The 17308-nt window shown below is 39.6% G+C and overlaps 1 long non-coding RNA gene across 1 annotated transcript; it reads right to left on the reverse strand.

Moving 5' to 3' along the window:
* Positions 1-8510: 8510 nt before the first annotated feature.
* LOC132817544 (uncharacterized) lies at positions 8511-17308 on the reverse strand. Its single transcript, XR_009644890.1, has 4 exons — positions 17230-17308; positions 10580-10664; positions 9267-9486; positions 8511-8691 (listed from the first exon to the last, which is right to left on the reverse strand). It is a non-coding gene; the product is annotated as an uncharacterized LOC132817544 (long non-coding RNA).

Raw genomic sequence — 17308 nt, forward strand, 5'->3', positions numbered from 1 at the left:
GTCCAATTCGTGTCGATCTCAAAATTTCTGTTCCAGAGATTCCATTTGCAGTAATGTACTGTTTCCTTTTATACAATTCAATTAAAATGAGATGTAATGATGGTCCATTGTTAGCATAAAACCTTTCTTTTGTACGATCAATGCAATCTGTTCTCAGAACAAGAAAATAATTCCTGATTCAACATTACAGAAAATCCATTATCACAATTTTGTGCTGCATTGTTTTATCAATTCTGTCAAAATAAGCTTTTTTGTTTTGGCTTACATACAGCTGTACATTAATCTCTTAGACAAAAGGACTTCTGAATCAACAACGTGTGACAACTGAGAGCTGATCTTGCCTAGTCTGAATGAAGGCATTCAATCATACTCTAATTTGTTTCGAAAGGGTAGTGCCCTTATGCAATAAATGCTTGGCAAGCTTTTTTCACATTTCTTACAAAAATATTGCAACGTACAAGGCTAACGCTTTTCAGTTCTCATCGCATGTCGAGTGCCCACAAACATTGTGCAAATCAAGCTGTAATTAAAACAACACATCAGGCTCATGGTGTTTGATTGCAGTAGAAGACCCTGGATTGTGGAATGGCACCATGGTTAGCACTGTTGCCTCACAATGCCAGGGATCTGGGTTTGATTCCAGCCTTGGGTGACCGTAGAGATTGCATATTCTCTCTGTCTCTGTGGGAGTTCCCTCCGGGTGCTCTGGTGTCCTCCCACAGTTCAAAGATTTAGGTTAGGTGGATTGGTCGTGCTAAATTGCCTGTAGCTTTCAAGGATATGCAGGCTATGCGGATTGGCTCTGGTAAATGGGGAGTTACAGGATGGAATGGGAATGCTGGGTCTGGTTAGGATGCTCTTCAGTGGTCGGAGCAGACTCGATGGGCTGAAGGCCTTTTGCCCCACTGTAGCAATTCTATGATTATGAAGTCACGTCCTGCTGGACCTGGGCACTTACCATTGATCACTGCATGGCTCTGTAATCTTGCTTTTACTATGCATTCAGAGTTACGTGGAGAAAAGTTGGCAACTTAAAAATGTTACTGAGGAAAGAACCATTTCATGAACTATTTAGAATACTTGAGTAGTTGGCAGTTATTTTTAAAATAAGCTTTCTCATTTTACACTCAACCTTCCTTTGTGACATTGAATAACCTGGAAATGCAAAAGTCTTTTGAGCTTTGATAGTAATTCTCTGGGTTGGAAAAGGGTAATTTTGGAAGATAATCAAAACACTCCCACTATTCTATGTCATTGAATGTACGATTTGGGTCTTATATTGGCCTTCTCATCATATGGACATTCATTTCTTGAATCTTCATCTCAATTCATTTACATTATGGCTGATCTTAAAACCAACTTTACATGAGGATAGACTCAAGATTTGACACAACAAAAATAAAACATCAGAACTATAGTGATAGAAACTATGGGATAATGAAACTGATTTAATTTGTTCAGAGATACTTTTCTCCTACACAGGAGTTCATTAGTGTCTAAAATTGTATGCCATCAAATTATTAACATTCTAAACAAACTTCAGCTCCTGGTAGTTTTTGATCTTCAGCAGGTATTTCTTTTCATGTGAGAAATGTTACTCAGGAAGACAACTGCTGACTGGAACATCCTCGCAAAATGTCATGAGTGGAAAGTAAGAATAATCAATGTGAAGCCAGACTGAAGCAAGAAAAAGGAAAATAAAATACTACAGAAGGTGGAAATCTGAAATACAAACAGAAAATGCTGTAAATGCTCAGCTAGTCTGGCAGCACCCGCGGAGAGGGGGTAAAACTTAACATTGGAAGGACATAGTGTCAAATTAAAGGGGAGAATTTTAGTGGATCTTGGCATGGAGTTGAAGGAGAGGAGCTGGTAAAATTAAGGGGAGCCACATCTGGATATTTCCCCCACGCAGTCCTGTTGCCAGGGCAAGACCAGATGTGGGGGAAATCAGATGCAGTGCACTGTTTCTTCCAAGGTGATGAACAGCCAGTTAATATAATTCAGAGCCAAGTAGGGAGATGGATCCCAAATCCGTATGATGGAATTTGGTCAAGAGTGGAACAGCTATCCACTGTGTGCACTGTGGATGCTAAGGGAACCAGAAGTTTTGGGGGAATAAGGCTGTCTTGCTATTCTTACAGTGGGATGAATTTTGGGGCTATGTTGCAGGCCCCACCATTGATATCAGAAACAGGAGTGTCTTTGAATCAATGAGCTGTAAGCAATAACTCAAAAGGCTTGGGAGTCACTTACAGAGGGAGCAGATGAAAACAAACAAACATTGACGGGCATGGGAAACAAGTCAAAACATGACAGAAACTAACATTATACTTAAAGAATTGCCAGTGATCTATATATTGGAGACTGACTGTACATCTTTAGAAAAGAAGGAAAGCGGCAGAAACAATGGTGGAAGAAAGACCTTGAGGGATGCTCAGTGATGCCTCTCCTCAGGCTCTCCCCCAGACTTCAAAACCAAGGGATGAGGTTCTTGTTTTCAGGGATGAAAAGATAGAAGGACACAGCAAGTAACCAAGCAATCCTGGAGAAAGATTGCAGGGAAGATTAGCTGCAACATTCCTTCTCTTTTCCACCATCGATGTGCTGACTAATTTTGTTATGTGCATGAACACTAGTCAAGAAAGTGACTCATCATGACCTTCTCGCGAACAATTAAGGATGGGCCACAAATCCTGGCCTTGTCAGTGACATGATGACCTTTGGGGAATTTGGCCTAGAATTGGCCAACCAAACTGAATAATAGGATTTAAGAAGGCTAAGAATCTTTCAAGTACATTCTCTGCAGATCCCAGAAAGGATGCAGAGTTGATTGGGCCATAACTTAATTCTAACACAAGAGCATCCTAACTCAAGCGAGTGCTCGTGGACGCAATTGATCCATGGTATCAATGGAGACAAAGGGCACATTTGAATCCTTCTGCAGGATAGAACAGCACCGATACCATGAACAAAGGAAGGAGTGCAAATGATTGAAGGCACCATTATTACCCCCAGAATGGAATATCAAAACTATCGCTGATAATTTTCCACTGTTCTTTGTTTATTTTAGTGTTTAACTCACTGCCACAGGTCTTCCAGGTATGTCCACTTTGAAGTGGTTCTGCTCCTCTCTCCAACAAGATTTGCACTCTAACTTTTCTTCTTGTTCTCCATCATTAATTGTGAGCTTCTCCAGCTCAGCCAAGCTTAAGTATACGTGGGAAGTATATCTGGGGAGTCTTGGACAATGTTATAATTAAATGTAATGTGGTTTGCTTATTTTAATCATTCATTCAATAAAAGTTGCAACTGTTTTATCTGTTATTCAATTTGTGCTTATTTGTTGACCTAGATACTATAAGATAGCTGGATAAACTTGTTAAAGTGGTGTATCAGTTGAAGTGTTTGGACAAGTTGATGTATAAGACAGGGGCCTAGAAGGGATGAAGAGTGAGGTTGATATGGGATGAAGATCCACCCCACATTGTACTTGTTACCTTGATAGAAGGAATATTATTTTCAGCAAAAGAAATTATATGAAATAGATGACATTGCCATGCTGTGGAATAACAGACTGCCAGAGCTCTCCAGCACTGTCAATTTTCATGCAGGGGCAGTTACTGCATAGAACAGACCATCTCTTTGAGTCAATGGAAGAAAGAAAAGTCTTTTTTGCAACTTTGTATAAAGATAAGGAAGTAGTAGTTTTGGGGTGTTCAAACTCTACAGTTAAACCCACCCAAATCTTGGATATTGTAAGAACTTATATAAACAATTTGAATGAGAATATAGAAGGCATGGTTAGTAAGTTTGTGGATGACACCAAAATTGGTAGCTTAGTAGACAATGAAGAAGATTTTCTAAGGTTACAAAGGGATTTTGATCAAATTGGTCAATGGGCTGAAAAATAGCAAATGGATTCAATCTGGATAAATGTAAGGGATTACATTTTGGTACAAAAGGCAAGGGTAGGGCTAAGACAATTAATGACAGGGCTTTGGATAGTGTTGCAGAACAGAGGGACCTAGGGGTTCAGGTGCATAATTCTTTGGTGTTTGTGTCACATATTAACAGGATGATTAAAAAGACATTTGGCACACTTGCCTTCATTGCTAAGTCCTTTGTGTATAAGAGTTGGGAAGTTATATTGTGGTTGGACAGGGCATTGGTCGGACCTCTTCTGGAATACTGCATCTAGTTCTGGTTGCCCAGTTATAGGAAGGATATTATTGAGCTGGAGAGGGTTCAGAAGAGATTTACCAGGTTGTTGCCAGAAATGGAAGGTTTGAGTTATGTCTGTATGATAGACCCACTATCACTACATACAGATGAAGAAGGACACCACTTTGACTGGGACAACAGAGACATGCACAGAAATTCCTAGAGGCCTGGCATTCAAACCAGAACTCCATCAATAAACACATCGATTTTGACCCCATTTACCAACCTCTGAGAAAAAGAACCGGAAATGACATGAGTTATGAAGAAAGGCTGGATAGGCTGGCACTTTTTTCACTGAAGTGTAGGAGGTTGAGAGACAACATGATAGAAGTTTATAAAATAATGAGAGGTATAGATAGAGTTAATGGTAGTTGTCTTTTCCCTAGGATGGGGAATTTCAAGACTAAAGGGCATGTTTTTAAAGTGAGAGGAGAGAGATTTTAGAAAGATATGAGGAGCAAATAGTTCATGTGTCTTGGCCTGTTACAGTGGGTGATATCATTTTTGGTTCTTTTTCTCAGAGGTTGGTAAATGGGGTCAAAATTGATGTGTTTATTGATGGAGTTCTGGTTTGAATGCCAGGCCTCTAAGAATTCCCATGCGTGTCTCAGTTGAGCCTGTCATGGGATGGATGTGTTGTCCCAGTTGAAGTGGTGTCCTTCTTTGTCTGTATGATAGACCCACTATCACTACATACAGAACACCAGCGCTTCACCGGAGTCTCACTGATGATGTAACCTAGCATGGTGATGAGACGTCTGAGAACAAACCTGCCAGCTCAGTGAGCAAACTTACAACCTGAACCTTAACCTGAGCTACAAATCTTCTCAAAAGTTACAAATAGTATTTTCTGGCTTCATTTGATTCTGTACTGCAATGCCTGAGGGAGCTTGAACAATTTACAAGAATACATAAATGCCACAGGACTTCTATTGATCTTCTGGGTTCTCTTTATCCCTTTTGAACTGTTATATTGGACAGCTAACAATAATGGTTGGAGATCGGATAATTGAGCCCAGACTTTTGAGAGTGTCTTCTTTTATTGGGCAACCTCTCATCAGTTGAGTGTTTGTTAGAGAGTTGCATCATGTTTGAAGTTATTACTCTTTTTGAATAAAAACATTTGTTTTTACAACAACAATGTACACTGAACTCTCTAACAAAGGGTCTCCTGATGAAAGGTTGCCCAATAAAAGCAAACGTTCTCAAAAGTCTGGGCTCAGTTGTCTGAACTCCATCCATTATATTGTTAGTTGGCCAATACAACTGTACAAAAAGTACAAAGGGGGGAAGTCAACTAAACTCTCTGTTCATGATTGGTGTAGAAACAGGTTAGGCTGATATAAGCACTCCTGAATTGTGGGTCCTCATTACTCACATTCATTTCATGTCTTCTACAACTATTGAGGTATCTTCCTGTGTCTCTTACTAATGACATAACCCTTGACTTGTCTGCTTTGTTTTGTGCTTTGAGTTAATGCTGCTACATGTACATTGAGATACATGTCCAGAGTATTCGGGCTGTGGGAGTCTGTTCATTCACTTTTCTTGAAGTTGCTTTCTCCTTATATCCAAATAGAGCTTTTCAACTGTGTATGTACTGCAACACTTATTTCTTTACATTTTTAAACAATAAGTTATGTTTATTGAAGTATCTAAGAACTCTCTGTTCACATCCCCATTCTAGATCCATGTCAGAACCATGCGATCAGTTATATTATATTTTCTGTGAATAACATGAGACCGTACTATAAGCCTGGAATTTTCTTATCTTCTGAAACTCAGGCCATCCTATCTGGCTCCTCACTTCCTCAGATGCATCTACTGCTCCCTCCAATTCGACCTTGCTGATTGGCCATAGTTACACGTTTCACACTTTGGCTTCTTCTCCAGTTAAATTCCCTCTCCCACACTTGAAGCTCCATCAATCGCAGTTGTATTTTTCCTCTCCCTCTTTCTTCTTGCTCTCACTCACTTTAGCTGCTTAAGTTGTTAATGTTGGGGTTTAATGTTTAGCTCTGCCCCTCTCTCACTGAGTTTACTGTTGCTTGCAGCCTATTTATTACAAAGCCAGAGACTTTGTAATACACACACATACTTATCGTACACTAATGCACTTTAATGCTGCACTTTGGACAGCTGCACAGACACTTAGCATGCTGGACAGGCACACAAGAGGACCAGGCTGCATCTCAGGCCTGTTTGCTTACAGCCTTAAACCTCACTCACTTTGAGAATACCTAGATGCTCACAGCATCCTTGCCTTTTTGGACTTTATCTCCTGAGTACTTCTGTCTTGTCCTGCCTTTTAGTGCAGACACATCAGGGAGATGATGGCCTGATGGTATTATCAATGGATTATTAATCCAGAGATCAAGCTAATGTTCTGGTACCAGGGTTTGACTTCAGCCACATTTTGAATTTAATTTTTTTACAATCTAGAATTAAGACTCTAAAGGTCATTATTAGAATCTCAATTCTAGGTTCTTTTTATTGAATTCACATTCCTCCACCACCACCAACCATGGTGGGATTTATCCCTGGTCCCCAGGACACTGCCTGGGTAACATTGCTGGTTGACCGAAAACCTCATCTGGCTCACGAGTGTCTTTTCGGGAAGGAAACTGCCATCCTCAATGATCAGCCGTATGTGTGACTCCAGATCCACAGCAATGTAGTTGACTCTTAACTGCCCTATCATTGTTGTCAGCAGTGAACAGCTGGTAGGGTGGACATGTTGCTGCACAGCTCTGTGCTACAGCAATTTTACATCTGCACTGTGTGCCAGCTGTGTAAGCAGTCCACAGACATGTCCTTCAACCAAACAGTCATTCTCTCAGCCTAAGGCAAGTCACCTCCTTGAAAGCAGGGAGCCACCCTTCAGTCAGAGGGTCCAGGCACAGTCAGTCAAGGGCAGCAACCAAGATTAGTCTATGGTCCTGAGCATGGTCAGTCAGTCAGCTATTCTGGGTGGTCAGGTCAGAATATTCTCAATGATGGGGGTGAGGAGCCGAATATCTTGGCTCTTCCTGCCCTATTCTGGGATGTTTTCTCCTGGACTGAAAGGAGAGGGAGGGATTGAGGAGGCTAGCATGGCTGCTTGTATTGGTACAGATGGAGGTAAGGTGACCTGAGCATGTGTATAGGCAGCAAAGAGGGGCATGCAGGGCTAGCAGTGTCGGAGAATTGGATGAGTGAGTGGAAGTGGGGGGGGGGGTGGTTAACGAATGTTGCATGTGACAGTGTGAGTGGTTGAGCATGTGGGATGTTGGGTGCAGTTGCAGAGTTAGAGAAAGTGGTGAGATGATGATGGCAGCGTTAAACTGCCAGAATGGATCCCATGCCGCTGGGCATTCCTCCACTTGGCTGAGACCACAATGACCCTGGTGGCAAACATGGATCTGGTATGATACTCTCCTCTGCCAGTGCGGGGGAAGAATTACAGAGCTCTTCATATTATCCTGCCCATCAAGATGTTGTGGTGCCTGCCCACAAAGTGGGGTGCCAACTTGCCTTCTCCACAATTTTCACAAGCAGCATAGGAGATGGTGTTTGACCAGGGATCCCGGAGTATCACAGCAATGGTTAGTAATTCCACTTGGGCCAGTGATAGAATTGGGCTCGCATCAAATAAAAGAGGCACCATAGGAGGCATAGTAGGTAGTTAATGAGGTGAAAATGTGTTGCTGGAAAAGCGCAGCAAGTCAGGCAGCATCCAAGGAACAGGAAATTCGATGTTTCGGGCATAAGCCCTTCTTCAGGAATGACTAGGTAGTTAATGAGGTGAGTTTGGAATGATTAGTATGAGCAAATTTGTTAGGCCCCATAGAGAGAATGCCAATATCTAAAAAAAGTATGCCAAGAGCAGTTCCATGCCCACTAACTTACATATCCTTTCTATGTACCTCTATTTTAGATGTTCACTAAAAATTCCATTTTACTTATATCATACCTCAGGCACATATTAACTATCCATTGCACAGTGTCCGTTTTGCATTTTGATGCAATACACCTTTTTATGACTCCTATTACGTAATCCCCATCTTGTGAATCCCATTACATTCCTTCATTTTGCATATCCATCATAAAACCCCACTACCATTTCGCATGTCCAATGTATATCTCTCCATATTAAACATTAACACACTTCCTCATTGATCCTTCTTTATTTAAAAACAGAATTTCAAATTACAAGTGCTCAGTTTTCCATAACATTTGATGTTGCAAATTCAGGCATATTTTATCAGCCAAACAGCTTTATAAATAAAATGTATTTCACCATATCAGTCATAGAGGACAAAAGATTTGCATTTTATTAAAATTGTTCATATGCAAATTTTAATTGCAATGATAAATTCTTGAGCACAGGGACGTTTTCTCTTTTTTGTCACGAATGAGAGCAAATTGATCATCTATTTCTTCCAAACTCAAGTTAGATATTGAGCTTTTCATCTTCGGCCACGAATCCTGCTGGGAGAATACAGGATTCCATGATCACTGTTATAATAATATTTGAATAATATTTTGCCGATATGCACAACTTCGCTATTTGGTAACAAACATAAGGGAATCAGTTTCGCTCAGTTGGCTGGATCGTTGGTTTCCAAAACAGTGTGATGCCAACAGCGTGGATTCAATTCCCAAAGCCACTTTGAGATAACCATGAGGGACTCTACTTCACAACCTCTTCCCTCGCCTGAGTTCTGGTGGCCCTCAGGTTAATCACCACTAGTTACTTCTCTCTCAAATAAGAGAGCAGCCCCTGTGGTCTGGTAAGACTATGGTGACACAACAACAAGTACAGATAATGCTGGAAAATCTCAGCAGGTCTGAAGCGTTTGTAGAGAGGAAACAGGAGTAATGTTTCAAGTCCAATATAACTCCTCTTCAGAAGTAAGGAAGATTCTGAAGAGGAGTTGAAACATTGACTCTGTTTCTCTCTCCACAGCTGTTGCCAGACCTGCTTAATTTGTACATAAACGTGAACTAAGGGCAAAAGGGATATCAGCGGAGGTGATTTATCAATAGCTGATGAGACTGACCTTCAATCGGCCATTCAAAACATAGAGTCTCTGGCTGTGGTATTTATTGCTACTCCTTCAAAATCACATCTCTTCTTTAAATTCTTTGTATTGAATGTACATTGTGCATTCTGCTGCATAACATCACAACTACCATGAGGCTGGTGAGCTGATCGAATTGCTGTAGAAGGACCCTTAAAGTTCTGCTTTGAAGCAGTTTTTCCCACTTTAGGTTTGATGCCTGTTTAGGAAAAGAAAAGAAAGCATCTAAAAAGAATGCAAAATAATTGCACTGAAATGCACTGTTTGGATATTTGCACTGGTGCTCCTTCCAGTTACTGGTTTTAAACATTTTTATAAGACACGTAATTTATCACCTTTCTCTAGTTGCCCTGAACAACATGAGTGGCTTGTTTGAAAATGTTTCTAGCTTGGAGAAGTTAAATAAAACTTTCCTCATTGAATGGAAGTCAAAAATGACAGATTGCGCCCATCTGTAATATTTCCAAAACAAAATTTAGTTGAAGCTGTTCCAACTCTTGACTTAATTCTCTTGTTGGATTGAATGGCTTCTTGGGATTTTATCATAAACAGCACTTTGCACCTTAATAGTAAATGCAAAACTACAGCAGTGCAACATTATCGAGATATGGTAGCATTCTGCTTTTGTTACTGGGTTAATTGCCCAGATAGTCCAAATTCTGATAGTTGCAGAATTTGACAGTTTAAGAAATAGGGTAACAAAATGGTGGTATCAGTAAAATAACAGATTCACAAAAGTTTTGCAGCAGCGAAGGAGACCATTCAGCCCATTGCACCTGTAACAGTTCGTTAAATGAGCATCACTATTCCATTAAATGGAAATCTCCTACATTTTTCCCCCATACATTTGTGTGTTATTTTATCCAAATAATTATTCAATACCCTCTTGAATGCCTCTTGAAATAACTAGGAATTTATCAAATTTTGTAAAATCTTGTTTTGTTCATTAATGTCTTTATCCAGTCTGCTCTATAAATGACTCTAATTACGTCTCATCAGCATGTTTAACTTTTAACTGTCCTCTGAAGTAACCTAGCAAGCTACATAATTGATTCAAGTTGCTTGCTGGTCATTAAGGTGACCTTCTACCACTTTCTATTGGAACTAGAAATGGGCAATAAATTCTCATCTCACCACTAGTGCCCAGATCTTGAGGAAAATAGTAGCAAATCAAAATTTTCCTAAGTTGGCATAGTTTAGATGACAAAAGAGAAAGTAGAGTTGCTCCTTATGGAATAAATCAGACTCCAATTTAACTGTGAAGAGCTTGGCAAGTGACTACTCCCACTTACCCTGTATTGTAGTATGCTTTGCTGCACAAGCAGCAGTCAGCATTGCAAAAGGGTGCAAGGAAATGCTGGATGACTGAACATTTGTCTGGAAAACAAAAAGGGGACATGTACCATCTAAGTATCCATTCTCTCAAAGGAACATCACAGATTCTTCACGAGGCCCAAAGAAATAACAAATTAATTTTGACAGATTCAATTTGTCAACAGCACACATTTAGGTGAATTACCATCAAATATTAATCAATACTTGAAATTGTTTAATGCCAATTGGTATTAACGATGAAGGCCCCAAAACAATACTAACCTGATACTCGAAATAAAGATAAAAATTTAGGTAAATATTATTCATTGGCAAGAATTGAAACAATACACCCTGCTCATTTGAGCATGTACACAAGGTCTACTCAGGCAAACTTAGGAACACAGTTTTTGTTTGCATGCATGTCAAATCTCCATTGAGTTTCTTCACAGAAAACAGGAAGAAAAGGAAATAAATCAGACTAATCTGCTCTGGTGTTGGTAAAGTTTTATTAGGTGCCAAATATACCAAATATGGTAACCAGGTTTACAGTGCAACTGTTGATGAAGGTTACTTGGAATATTTGTTCATTAGCTGCTTTACATTTAATCAAAATAATTCAGCATTTACACAAGGCAAGTTGAGAAACATTCCAATTTTTCAATATTGTGTGTCCCTGGCAGTAGTGCCAATTCCAAACACTTTCCTGTGGTTGCACAACTAAAGAAAGTGGAGCTAGTTACACCAATTGTGAAGATAAAGGTACAATGGAAACATGAGAAATTGGAGCAGCTGTAATAGGCCCCTCGTTGAATGCTCCACCACTCAACAAAATCAAGGCTGATCATGGGATTCAACTCCAAATTCTTGCCTGCTCCTCATACACTTGATTGCCTAAGAGATAGGCTATCTATCTCAGCCTTAAATACTTTAAAGAATGGTAGAGTTTATTGTCAGGGATATCTTAATGATGGGGTAAAGAATGTTATTTTGTCACAATTTGCTATTAGGGATGCCATGAATGAGTCCAAAGGATTTAGTCATTTCTAACTAAAATAAATAACAATTTGGTTGCTTTTAGTCAAACTGGGCAAGAGTATTGACTGAACCATTTGACCAGCCTCAAAAAGCCAACTTGGATTTCAGGTGGGTCAACAGTGAATTTGTCAATGTAAAGGTATCTTATTTGGGCTACACTGTGGGACAAGGCTAGGTGGTATCTACTGAAGTGAACATATGGGTTAATTAAGATTTTCAAGTATGTGATTTTGTGTTAGACAGCATGAGTGGATTCTACCTCAAGTTTATTCCGAACTTCAGGAGAAAGTGAGGACTGCAGATGCTGGAGATCAGAGTTGAGAATGTGGTGATGGAAAAGCACTGCAGGTCAGGCAGCATCCGAGGAGCAGGAGAATCGACATTTTGGGCATAAGCCTGATGAAGGGCGTATGCCCAAAACATCGATTCTCCTGCTCCTCAGATGTTGCCTGACCTGCTATGCTTTTCCAGCACCACACTCTTGACCCTTATTCTGAACTTCAGCACTCTTATTGAACCTTGAACAGACTTGTGGATAAAGCAAATATCAAAATGCCTTTGAAAACATGAAAGCTGTGCTGGCAACTGAAATGGTACCACCAGCACCTAATTATGCGAAACCATTAGGCTATTTTAATGCAAGGTGACAAGATTAGGATTGGCTGCTCTGTCAATTATTTGTCAAAGAAACTGACCACAGATCTGCAAAAAGTATTCTACAATGGAAGAGGAGACACTGAGTCTTGGGATGACTCTGCAACATGTGACTGGAGGCTGGGGCCACAAGGATCAGTGTGGAGTCCTTTATTTTTCATGATATAAATAAACAATATAGAACAGGATGTGTCTACAGGGGCTGGTGAATGGTAAGTAAATTTGTAGATGGCACAAAGATTGACAGTGAGGAAGGAGGTCTTAGGTTACAGGAGTATACACAGGGATTGGTCAGATGGGCAGATAAGTGGAAGATGGAATTTAACGCTGATAAGTGTGAGGTTGTGCACTTTAGAGGAAGTAATACGATAAGGGAGTACTCAATGAATGACAGGATAGTAGGAAGCTCAGAGGATCAGAGGGATCTTGGGATGGAGGGACAGGGTAATAAGGTACTTACAAAAGCATATGGGACAGTTGCATTTATCACTTTGGGAATTTTATTGTGCAAAACATTGGCTACGCCACAGCTAGAGTACTGTGTACAGTTCTGGTCACCTCACCATAGAAAGGATATGATTGCACTGGAGGGGGCGCAAAAAAGATTAACCAGAATGTTACCTGGGATGGAGCATTTCAGCTATGAAAAGAAGCTGGATAAGCTCAGGTTGTTTTCTTCGGAGCAGAGAAGATTGAGGGGAGACCTGATTGAGGGGTATAAGATTTGAGGGGCCTGGGCAGGGTGGTTAGAAAGCAGCTGTTCCTCTTGGTTGAAGGGTCAATAATGAGGGGACATAATGTTAAGATAAAAGGCAGAGAGGGGATTTATTTTCTCACCTAGGAATGTACTGCCTGGAAGAGTAGTTACATTGTGAAACCTTACACCTTTAGAAAGTGCTTGGATGAGCATGCAAAGGGTCATAATATAATAAGCTATGGGCCAAGTGCTGGGAAGTGGGAATAGTGTGGATCTACAATATTTTGGCATTGTGCAGTTTTGATAGGCTGAAGGTCTTCTTCTGTATCTTATGATTCTATGATTTTGAGATTTACATCACCAACAACTTTAAAGACATTGCTATATGGATCCCATTCCTTCCAAGTTTCTAGAAAAAAATTGGACAAGACGTAAGATTCTTTGAATGGAGCTCAATTGTCCAGCTGCATAATTTGAAAATAATTCATGTGCCTTGAAAAGAAAATATCATATGGATGTTTTATTGAGAGCACATGTAAAGGATCCTGAGTGATATGGTGCCCATGAACTAATGTAATATAAGATTGCTGAGTAACTCACTGCTTTTTTAATGTCAACATATTACTACTATTAATGTAATACAGAAGTTGTGTCAAGATCATTTTTGATGATTAATGGAAGTGCTTGTATAAGATACTACTTCATTCTTCCACAGAGTGAGGTGTAATGTACAGATGTATGCGATTTTTATTTATTTTAAAACCATTCATTTGAGGTTTTTGAATTTTCAACTAGTGGCATATGAATTTTCCATGTGTCTGAAGGGACTTCATGATTAAATTGTAGGTATTTCTGTAGCCATAGTGATTTTTTTTTTATTTGAACAGTCTGAGATAAATAGTTTAGGCAGACTAATTGGAAATTCTTTATAGTGGGAAAGTTTACATGCAAACAAAATAAATAGTGTCGTGCATGAGGCTTGTAGATAAAAGATTCTAGAAATCATTTTGGCCTAGGGAAAATACTAATAATTTAGAACATAGAACATAGAACATAGAAGGATACAGCGCAGTACAGGCCCTTCGGCCCTCGATGTTGCGCCGACCGAGTCCTACCTAACCTATACTAGCCCAATAACTTCCAAATGCCTATCCAATGCCCACTTAAATGAACATAAAGAAGGAGAGTTCACCACTGATACGGGCAGGGCATTCCATGAACTCACAACCCGCTGTGTGAAGAATCTACCCCTAACATCTGTCCTATACCTACCACCCCTTAATTTAAAGCTATGTCCCCTAGTAACACCTGACTCCATTAGCGGTAAAAGGTTCTTAGTATCTACCCTATCTAAACCCCTAATCATCTTATACACTTCTATCAGATCTCCCCTAAACCTTCTCTTCTCCAATGAGAACAGCCCCAAGTGCCTCAGCCTTTCCTCATAAGATTTTCCTACCATTCCAGGCAACATCCTGGTAAACCTCCTCTGCACTCGTTCTAAAGCTTCCACATCCTTCCTATAGTATGGCGACCAAAACTGCACACAAAATCAATACTTTTTTTTTAGTTTTAGGTTGCAGTAGCTTGCAGAAGTCTTGGCTGTTTGTAAGAGGAGGTAGTTTAGGATTATCAAGAAAGAGATTACCTCAATCTAAAGAGTTTAATTTAAAAGTTCCGGGCCAGGAGTGTTTAACTAAAAACATAAAAGGGTTACTTGAAGCTGAGAAAGTTTAAATTCAGTTGCATGAAGATTCTAACAAGATTCTCAAGTTGGGGTATTAATGGCATAGGTAAATTCAGCCTTACATATGTGAAATGGAAGGTAATACACTCCAGTGCAATGAGGGGCTTTTGGGATGAATGGGATTGCATTTTACTTTATCTTTTGAGAGCTGTATATTCATGTTCTGTGTAAATAGTTTGATTTACTCTATTTTATCTCCATTTCTTTTACAATTTCAATTTATGTTTATTATTAAACCTGAAATTGCAGCATGGTGTATTCGTGTTTCAGTGAACGATCACCAGGTTAAAATCAAAACAAAAGCAAAATATGATCTATCAAGCCATTTCAGTCTAGGGTCTGACTTGTCCAGTAGTAACATCGGGCAGGAACAGAATAATATGCAGGCAGTTAGTTGGGATACCGTGATGGAAGTTTGCAAAAGCTATTTTTTAATCTGAAGGACATGCATTAAATGTGATCTCATACATACTTTCCAAGCAGCCAGCATAGTAGGGTCCTTTACTTATTGATCCTTGGATATGAATTCCAGGTTCCTGCACAACCAGGCCCACCCCTCTATTAAGTTTTCAGTTTTCAGTTATTTCTGAAGAGTAAAGTTGTGAAGGGTAAGCAAGCAAATACTGTCAGCACTATGCAGCAACTTCTCAGTTTACGAAGGGAGTTAAACCCAGGCTTCAGATTATCTTTAGCAATTCCAGTGATTACTCTAGTTGGTGCTGAGACTTGTTATTCCAACATTTGGCCATTTGCCCTGAACAGAGTTTGAGTGTTTCAATTCATGAAAAGGGAATTATGACAAGTCCATGAAAATTTGATATTGAATTAGAATCCCCACAGTATGGAAACAGGCTTTCAGCTCAACAAGTCTACACCAACCGTCCGATGAGTAACCCACCCAGACCCCTTCCCATACAGTTTACTCCTGACTAATGCACCTAATCTCTGAGTACTATGGGCAATTCAGCATGTCCAATTCATCTAATCTGCACATTGTTGGAGGAAACCGGAGCTAACCCATGCAGTCACAGGGAGAATATGCAAACTCCACATAGTCACCCAAGGCTGGAGTTGAACCCGGGTCCCTAGTACTATGAGGCAGAAGTGCTAACCACTAAACCACCATGCCCACTCAGGCTTTGTTATAGTTAGTCACAGAAACACGTGTTGAATGCACGTTCTAATAAGGGCATGAAACAGGTTGAAAGCAGTTAAATGTGAGAGTCACCTGTTCCTCTTAACTTTGTGTAAATCAACAAGATGGCAGAACTGAATCACCCTGTAAATGCTGCTACCTCAAGAGTCATTATAAGATTAATCAATTCCTTAGCTTTCCACTTGGTGGCATCAGTAATCTGCCATACTGTATTTCCAGATGTCAGAAAATAATGTCTTACATTTGCCTTTCTTAGTCATACTGGACAATTTTCAAATATTGATTCCTGAAGAAGGGCTCATGCCCGAAACGTCGATTCTCCTGCTCCTTGGATGCTGCCTGACCTGCTGCGCTTTTCCAGCAACACATTTTCAGCTCTAATCTCCAGCATCTGCAGTCCTCACTTTCTCCTCGAGAATTTTCAAAAAATGCAAGGATATAAAAGTTGAGCCCCAAACTAACTGGCAAAAGCTGTTAACGTATAGCTCTGGTCTTACAGATCATTGGTCAGCAGGACTTCTTTAGCAAATCAAAGTTAGCAAAGATACAGTTCAAATTACTTTCCAACCAACTTTCAAATTATTTCTCCAACTCCAAGCCATCGCAACTAGTTGAACTCCTCCCACGCAAATCCAGAATGTTTCTCATTTTGCCATTAAGTTTGTAATTTTAATATAAAAATAAGTTGCAGTTATGCGCAATTGGAAAACAACATATATTCTTGCCATTAATCCTAAAAAAAGTTTTTGATCTTTTTCACACAATTACTGAATGAATTAATGATACAAATCAATATGAAATTTTTAGGTTTGTGTGTGTGTATCCATATTGAGCAAAGTGACAGAAATGGAAAACAAAATCAAAACAATTTATATATTTTTTTAAACTGCTAACAGTGTGTTACACTCAGTGAATGGCATTAAAGGAATAAACTTTAACCAACATAGTTATATAATGATTCAATCTGTGCTTTTACATTGAGTTAACTGCAGCAAAGGATGATCGATTCTGTGGTCAAAGGGTGCAACCTAGTGGCAACATTAAAAAGAAATGTGCACGTTAGCTTTCAAGTTACAAACATGAACATGAACATGAACAGACGGAGAAGAACTTCACAAAACATTTTTTTCCGTACCCCTTAGAACAATGACCTCTCAGTTTCTAAAAGTTCAATGTATACTGATCACTGCAGTGAGTGCCACTTTGATATGACGACTTCATGACTTAAAAGACTAGTAAATTCCAACAACAAACATATGTGAAGATCTAAGTGATGACCAAGAATAAATTTCTCTTGAATTAGTTACCTTTGTCTTTATCTCTCTACAAGATATCTTACCGTAATTGTCTTACAGAACTGAGTAGTTGAGGGCCTATATCTGTAAATCTTTAGAATGTCTTCTAGTGGGATACTGTTC

This window comes from Hemiscyllium ocellatum, chromosome 7 (assembly GCF_020745735.1).
Source record: "Hemiscyllium ocellatum isolate sHemOce1 chromosome 7, sHemOce1.pat.X.cur, whole genome shotgun sequence".
NCBI lineage: Eukaryota > Metazoa > Chordata > Chondrichthyes > Orectolobiformes > Hemiscylliidae > Hemiscyllium > Hemiscyllium ocellatum.